Source organism: Aethina tumida, chromosome 8 (assembly GCF_024364675.1).
Source record: "Aethina tumida isolate Nest 87 chromosome 8, icAetTumi1.1, whole genome shotgun sequence".
In the NCBI taxonomy this organism is placed as follows: domain Eukaryota; kingdom Metazoa; phylum Arthropoda; class Insecta; order Coleoptera; family Nitidulidae; genus Aethina; species Aethina tumida.
The window spans coordinates 6459432-6468628 of record NC_065442.1 but is presented as its reverse complement, the minus strand read 5'-3'; the positions used below and the strand labels follow the sequence as shown (position 1 = coordinate 6468628).

Genomic DNA, 9197 nt, shown 5'->3' with positions numbered 1-9197 from the left:
AGTAGTTTAAGAGCCCGTGGGCGGATAACTATCTGTATTTGACCAGACCTGAGTTTTTGTGCATTGGGGCCTCTATACCTACCCTACATTAGATGGACACTCACTAAGCCCATAATGGCGGACGCAGGTAGTGCGCATGTAAGACAGGTATCCTTTTTTCGCTTATTTCGAATCCATTTGACCACGTCTGCCACTTGGAAATTTAAAAATATAATATTATTACTATCAGAAAATACCAATAGCAGACGACCATCACGCGATTAACATAGTGGCAGACAATTTTGAAAATTCCAAAAAATATAAATTTTGAATGTAAATGACCATGTCTGCCATTGACATGTTTTATTCCTAATAGTATTAAAAACTTATATTTATCACGGCAGACGTCTACATGGCGTACAAACATCAGCAGAAAAAAAAACTAAACAACCACCCGGCCTGATAGTATGCATAAATGTCCTTATTTTATATTGATATAATCAACTTTATCCCTATGATAATAGAAATTAATATTTTTTTGTAATCTATATACGATATTTTATAAGCTAGATGAGGAAAAAGTAGATTTTTAACGCTAAAATCATAGATATTAAGTTATACTGCTGCTAACAAAAAATATTTGTAATCTTTATTTATTTATTTTTTTTTTATTTAGTTAAGACAAATTTTAAAATGTTGAATGGTAGCCACTCATTACCTGAACCATCTATGTAAGTTGCGTTCCATTAAAATAGAGGGATTAAAACACGTTTTGAGGCGATTTTTGGCGAGCGAAGTTTATTTTGGGAGAGCCGAAACGGAATTGGCAGCACCCTCTGATACCGATTCTGAATTAGCATCAGAGAGAAAAAAATTAGGATTCCGATATCCTAACGATTTTTCTCTGTAAAAACATTCCTTTCGCAGTTAACATCGTCAATCATACCACCCTTTCCACCAGCCATAATTCTGTCACTCTGGAAACCCGGTCTAATTACGACAAATCCGTTAGTGGTTTGATAATTTTAGACTTAAGAAAGGTTATTGGTGCCCTTTCGAAGGCCAGATTTGTTTTAAATATACAACAATGTAAGTTTTTTCAAACATCTGTGGAATATTTAGTTGTTGTAATAGAAAAAGGTACTGAAAAGCCTACTTCGCGAAAAGTTCAGCTCCTACAGATATAAAAGGTGTTAGTCAATTTTTAAAACTGGCTGGATATTTTAGATGTTTTATGAAAAACTGTGAACAAAACAACAGAATTGGTGCCATGTATGTTAATTTTTGGAAAATTGACGTCTGAAAGCAACTAGGGAACTATTGAATAGTATGCCAATACAGACCAGTGACGTGGACACTGAAGTACTTAGGCAACAAGCTCATCATCCCGTGTGCAAAGTAACTAGTAAAACAATTACAGACTTAAATAAGAAAAGAGTTCCGGCAATACCATACGCTGTTAGTGATAGAGTTGTTGAAAATGGTCAGCTGTAGAATGGAGGGAAGTTGAAAGCAAAGTATCACAGACCCTTTGAAGTAACACACCGTTTACCTAATGAGGGGTACACACTCCAAAGGATTGCCAGCCGAAGTAGAACTGCAGTAGCAACGCATGAACAGTTACTAGAACTTATTTAATAAGGTCCCTACGTGGAAAGCTGTGTTTAATAAAGAAAATAAGACTTTTTTTGTTTTTACCCACAACATAGATTATGATTGGTTATTGTCACAGAATCGGCTTAATATAACTACTAGGCACACTGTCTTCTTCAACTAACTCAGGTTCACTTTCACTGTGGCTACTGAATAAAGTCCATCCAGTTGAAAAAGCAATTAATCAAGGAATTCGAGTGCAACGTCTGCTTTAAGTACATGAGGCCATCCTTCAAGATCTGAGAAAACGGACATCAGGACTCAACAACTCAATATCAGGAATATGGTGATTGGGAATTAATTTTGATTGTGGAACGCTTGTTATCGATCATGAGAACGTTTAGTTCCGTTTTTAAACCTGCAGTGTCATATTGGTCATTAAGTGAACGCGACATGAAAAAAAAAACAGGCCTATTTGCCAATTTAGAAAAGTCTCCTCATGGTTTTCCATATAATTCGGGTGATAAGACTTCATCTGAAGTAAAGAAGATATTCATATACGTCAATATTAGAACAGCTTTGTCGCACTTCCGAATCGCTGAAAGGATTTGTTGCCTACAAACAAGGTGTGTACGAGCAGCAAATGCAGATCCTTATAAAAGGTATTTGATATAAAATGAGAAATGTACCAATAACAAATTGCCCACAACACTGAATTCGATTATTAAATAAAAAATGATTCACTGTCCACAATTGGAAGTGCGATATTTTTAAGACTATTCGCATAAAAATCTGAAAAGGATCAACCTTAGGCACAGTGCTTGGTAAAATGATAAATCTACAACACCAAAATTTCAACAGCTAATGAATAATAATTCTTGTTATTATTCACATAAATTTAGAGGATTAATCAGAGTAAATTTGGGTGATATTATCATAATACAAATGAGAAAGAATCCCTGCTAGCCATAAAATACTTTCAAAATAATTTGATTTATTTAATAATTAGAAAGGAAATAAAAAATGATATCGTTATTAGTGAAAAATATTTTGAGAAATTCTTCTCATAATGATATTATTATAAACACCACTTACTTTTTTACAATCATAACTTTAGTATGAAAGAATGAAAAATTAAGGAAAATCCTCATGGACAGATAGTAAATAGGATTTATAATCCATCGAGGATAAAAATTAGGTAAAATTACTCAACACAACTAAATGAGACAACTGTCCAGTGTCATATGTTAAATCAAAAACACATTAAAATGACCTTCTGACCCCTCGATAAGGTAAAAAGAAAATGTCTTTATTCCAACTGATGCATAAGAGATAATTAAGCTTCATAAACTACATAAAAACTGTAATGGGTAATCTTTTATAATTAAGCCTTTAGATACATGTTTGAATTGTCAATTCATCAACTCCAATGTTTACGGACCAGTAGGTTATAAACCTTAGTTGGGACAATTAAACATGTACACAAGTGAGTATATACTATTGAAGGAATAAATTACACTGTGACAAATTGCATACTAAAAACATAAAATTACTTATGAAGTCCACAACTCGGGCAAAACGATTTCTTGAGACAACTGTCCAGTGTCATATGTTAAATCAAAAACACATTAAAATGACCTTCTGACCCCTCGATAAGGTAAAAAGAAAATGTCTTTATTCCAACTGATGCATAAGAGATAATTAAGCTTCATAAACTACATAAAAACTGTAATGGGTAATCTTTTATAATTAAGCCTTTAGATACATGTTTGAATTGTCAATTCATCAACTCCAATGTTTACGGACCAGTAGGTTATAAACCTTAGTTGGGACAATTAAACATGTACACAAGTGAGTATATACTATTGAAGGAATAAATTACACTGTGACAAATTGCATACTAAAAACATAAAATTACTTATGAAGTCCACAACTCGGGCAAAACGATTCTGAGTAACTCGTGCTTATGTCAATCTCCAAATGAGTATAGACTTTAATAATGTTCTGAGAGTTCTAACTCGGAAGTTTTCAATTATTGTGGTGTGCTAGTTGATTGATTCAAACAATTGGTTCTACTGACTGAAGAAAATAAGATTCGACGAGTGGTTTCCGGATAAGTGATCCTGATACCTAAAACAAAAAGACCACAAACGTTAGAAAATATTATAACTATATACTTAATGTATACAATATTTCAATTTACTAATTATTTTCAAAAAGTAATTAACAAACGTTTTATGATAGATAGTCAAGTAACAGAGGTCAATTACAACCTGAAACGTCAACGCCGTGACAAACCCTCTTCAATTATAATTATGACTCTTAAATGTTTAAAGAGGAAGTGGGGATTGTAGAGAATATCTTAATTTTCAATACATAAATGGTTTATTAAAAATTAATATTAAAAATAAAATAATAAAAATTACACAAAAACATAAAAAATATAATTATAATACAACACACTAAAAACTTTACAATTTAGTTCTTGGTAACCGAGTATAATTTATTATAATTTCAGATGATTAATTTTAATTATATTTTCAATACTAATTTTGACAAGAGAAAATAAAAAGACCTTCTAAATGGTGTATTTCAATTCTACACAAACTATTTGAAAGTCATGGGGAATACTACTGGAAGGTGGTTTAATGTCGCAATGAAATATTTTCGTCGCAGGATTTTCATAATCTAAAATTAGTGTATTTCTAATTTTATTATAATTAATAGTAATATTAAAAAAAGAATAAAGAAACATTTAAAGATAAAGAAAGAAAATATTAATTTAGAAGTGATATTTAATATTTTTGTAACTGACTCAACTTAACAATTCATAGAAAATGATTAATATAACTTTTTAAATAAATGTACAATTGATAAAAATGTTTTAAAGACAAAAATATCAATTTAGTCATATTCCATTATTTTTTAATTAATAAGAAGGGATAGGAAGATGGAAGCACGTTTACGTTTAAAGATAAAAATCATAATTTGCCAGCTATATCTTAGCTAAAGACAATTAAACATTAAGTAAAAAAAATGAAACGAAACCAATAAATCATATAAAAAAAATCATTAAATTTCATTGAATAATGTTTAAAATAAGACAAATTTTATTTTGTAATATTACAATTTTAAGCCAAAAATCAGTAAAAAAAATTTGAAAAAATTGAATTAATTTGAAAAATATATTTAAATTTGTTAAAAAACATAAAAATTTAAAATTTAGTAAGAAAATTTTAATTAAATTCATTCATCAAATTTGGCAAATAATGTTGGACAATAAACAAATTGGAAATTTTACAATTTTAAGCCAAAAATCACTAAAGCAAATAATCAAATTACTTCAAAAATATCTCTAAATTTGTTAAAATGCTTTAAAATTTATTAATCACTATGAAAATTTTAAATTAGTGACATTTTTTCAACATAGTCCGAGAATAAAAATGAAAATAAAACAAATTTAATTGATTATATGTTATATTATTCGTCAAATGTCTTCAAATAAGGTTTGAAATTAGACGAATTTGTAAATTAGATTGGTTACTATGACAATTTTAAGCTAAAAATTGAAATAACTTTTTACAAAAATTTTAAATTTAATTATTCTATTTGAAATAAAAACGAAGTCTCTAGAAAAGGATATCAAAATGTGGTTTGCGGCAATTAACGTTCTAAAAAAATTGATCTTCAAAATAAATTCTCCTCTATTTAATCTGGAAATACTTCATTTTCTTCTTTCATAACATTTTATGACAGTTTAATTATTCATTTGTTCTGAAAAACTTACAACTTGGTGGAGAACTTTTTAGTTCCTTAGTCAATTGTGACAAAATTTAATACTAAAAAGATGTTTTGAAGGTAACTTGTGATAACTAATCTTATTTAAATAACCAAAACTAATTACCCCACATACATATATATGCTACAGATGCAAAAGAATTTTCAACAGTTAAAATTTGTAGGATAACCTTTAGTATAATTTAAAAATTAAAATGTATTAGACTACATGTCCAACATTTATTTATCCATATATTAATAGAAATTTTTATTTTTACAATAAAATAGTGAACAGTCAATTACAACCATCAAGTTCAACACATTCAGTATGATAATATACAAAATTAATTTATAGTAAATGTGAAACTAACCTTTTATATTTACGTTTCTAATTCATTTCATTTTCTTTCTTCATAAAATTTCATTCAAGTTTAATCTCATCTGTCCTAAGGAACTTACAACTGTGGTGGAAAGGATTTTAGTTTCTTCATTAAATGCTAAAAACAAAATCCATATTAGTTATCCAATTTATTAAAATAATTTTATATAATAGTTAAGTTAAGGAATATTTAATATAATATAATTTATATACTAAATCATTGTGAATGAAGAATATTTTAGATTGATATCAATTGTGACAATATTTAAAACTAAGAGACACTTGTGATAAAGCATAAATATTTATACCAAACATGTGCACAACAATTTTTAACACTTTATAAGATAACCATTAGTATGATGAAACAAAATTTAAAACTTATTAGACTATGTGTCCAACATTCAATTATCCATTTATTATCCACATATTAATGAATAATAATATTTTTACATATAAAACTGAACAGTTGTAATTGCAAAAGTTAAGAGTTTTGTGGCCATTTCTATATCTATATTTGTCCTTTTTTGTAGGTCCATATTTGTTGTAATTATTTCCTGACATTTTGCTAGGATGAGTGGCTAGTATCTTCAGAGGTTTGATGACAAATTTTGATATTCAAGAAATTTTATTTTCTTTGTTGGCCAATCTTGTCTGCTTAACAATTTTAGTCTTTTTGAATACTGGTGTCCATATTTTATCAAGTTTCAATGTGTCTTCTTTTTTATTGAAGTTGTTTCTCTGTTTATGAATTTTAATTGTTTCCTTAATCATTCGGTTACGATATCCAATTGTTGAAGCAAGCAATTGTGTATCTTCGAATTGTATGTTAACCAAAATGTTTACACAAACTAAATTAGACCTCTGAAGATGCTAGCCACTCGTGCTAACGAAACGTCGGGAAATAATTCCAACAAACGTTAACCTATAAATTTAGGTTGTAATTGTACTTTTAATAACACACCATCGATATGTTAATATGCAAAATTAATTTATAATAAATGTGAAACAAACCTTTATTAGTTACATTTCTGATTTGTTTCATTTCCTTCCTTCGTTTAATTTTTTATTTGTTCTAAGAAATTTACAATTTAGTCAAGAAGCTTCTTGGTTTCTTGCGACAATGCTAAAAACAAAAAATCAGTTTTGTCTATTTAGTATATTAATATTGTTATACCATTCAAAGCACTATTATAGTTTATATAAAGGGTTTATTATAAATAAATGAGCAAAGAATACCCGAACAACTCAAACCGCCATTTTATGTTTCTCATGATGGACACACCCCTATGTGACATCGAAGAGTTGTGGGTTGGAAACTGCATTGACCAGAATATTGCTAATAATATAATCTTAACCACTTTTTAAAGTTTATTTAAATTTTGGAATTTATATAACAGTTATGTTGAAAAATATAAGATAATTTATATAGTAACCTATTGTGAATGGAAAATATTGTATATTTGTCAATTATGACGATATTTAATATAAAAAAGTGACTTGTGATGTGAATGATATTATTTAAATGACTAAAAATTATTGCTCATTATACATATTTATAGGTGTATAATAATTTTGAACAGTTAAAATTTGAAATACTGACTTTAATCGACAAAATAAGTGAATAGTAAATGTGAAACTGACCTTTTATATTTGTATTTCTGATTATTTTCATTTTCTTTTTTCGTAAATTTTCATGTCAGTTTAATTTCTTATTTGTATTAAAATGTATTAGACTACATGTTCAACATTTATTTGTCCATATATTAATGAAAATTTTTATTTTCACAATAAAATAGTGAACAGTCAATTACAACCATCAATTTCAACACACTCAGTATGTAATATGCAAAATTAATTTATAGTAAATGTGAAACTAACCTTTTATATCTACGTTACTAATTCATTTCATTTTCTTTCTTCATAAAATTTCATGCCAGTTTAATCTCATCTGTCCTAAGGAACTTACAACTTTAGAGGATTTTAGTTTCTTCATTAAATGCTAAAAACAAAATCCATATTAGTTATCCAATTTATTAAAATAATTTTATATAATAGTTAAGTTAAAGAATATAGTATAATATAATTTATATACTAACTCATTGTGAATGAAGAATATTTTAGATTGATACCAATTGTGACAATATTTAAAACTGAAGAGACACCTTGTAGGCAACTTGTGATAAAGCATAAATATTTATACTAAACATATGCACAACAATTTTAAACAGTTAAACTTTGTAAGGTAACCATTAGTATGATAAAACAAAATTTAAAACTTATTAGACTGTGTCCAACATTTACATTTACATATAAAACTGAACAGTTGTAATTGCAAAAGTTAAGAGTTTTGTGGCCATTTCTATATCTATATTTGTCCTGGTTTGTAGGTCCTTATTTGTTAGAATTATTTCCTGACATTTTGCTAGGATGAGTGGCTAGCATCTTCAAAGGTCTGATGACAACTTGGACAATTTTGTTATTCAAGAAATTTTATTCTGTTTGTTGGTCTTTCTTGTCTGCTTAGCAATTTTAGTCTTTTTGAATTCTGGTGTCCATATTTTATCAAGTTTCAATGTTTCTTCTTTTCTATTGAAGTTGTTTCTCTGTTTATGAATTTTAATTGTTTCCTTAATCATTCTGTTATGATATCCAATTATTGAAGCAAGCAATTGTGTATGTTAACAAAAATTTTTACACAAGCCAAATTAGACCTCCAAAGATGCTAGCCACTCGTTCTAACGAAACATCGGGAAATAATTCCAACAAACGTTATAACCTATAAATTTAGGTTGTAATTGTACTTTTAAAAACACACCATCGATATGATAATATGCAAAATTAATTTATAACAAATGCGAAACAAACCTTTATTAGTTACATTTCTGATTCGTTTCATTTCCTTCCTTCGTTTAATTTTTTATTTATTCTAAGAAACTTACAATTTAGTGAAGAAGCTTCTTAGTTTCTTGCGACAATGCTAAAAACAAAAAATCAGTTTTGTTTATTTAATATATTAATATTGTTATACCATTCAAAGCACTATTATAGTTTATATAAAGGATTTATTATAAATAACTGAGCAAAGAATAACCGATCAACACAAACCGCCATTTTATGTTTCTCCTGATGAACACACCACCCATGTGACTTCGAAGAGTTGTGGGTTGCAAACTGCATGGACCAGAATATTGCTAATAATATATCTTAACCACTTTTTAAAGTTTATTTAAATTTTGGAATTTATATAACAGTTATGTTGAAAAATATAACATAATTTATATAGTAACCTATTGTGAGTGGAAAATATTGTATATTTGTCAATTATGACGATATTTAATACAAAAAAGTGACTTGTGATGTGAATGGTATTATTTAAATGACTAAAAATTATTGCTCATTATACATATTTATAGGTGTATAATAATTTTGAACAGTTAAAATTTGAAATACTGACTTTAATCGACAAAAT

The 9197-nt window shown here is 27.8% G+C and overlaps 1 long non-coding RNA gene across 1 annotated transcript; it reads right to left on the bottom strand.

Moving 5' to 3' along the window:
• Positions 1 to 5718: 5718 nt before the first annotated feature.
• On the bottom strand, positions 5719 to 8899 carry LOC126266360 (uncharacterized). Its single transcript, XR_007548765.1, has 3 exons — positions 8757 to 8899; positions 8594 to 8705; positions 5719 to 5846 (listed from the first exon to the last, which is right to left on the bottom strand). It is a non-coding gene; the product is annotated as an uncharacterized LOC126266360 (long non-coding RNA).
• Between the last annotated feature and the right edge of the window lie 298 nt (positions 8900 to 9197).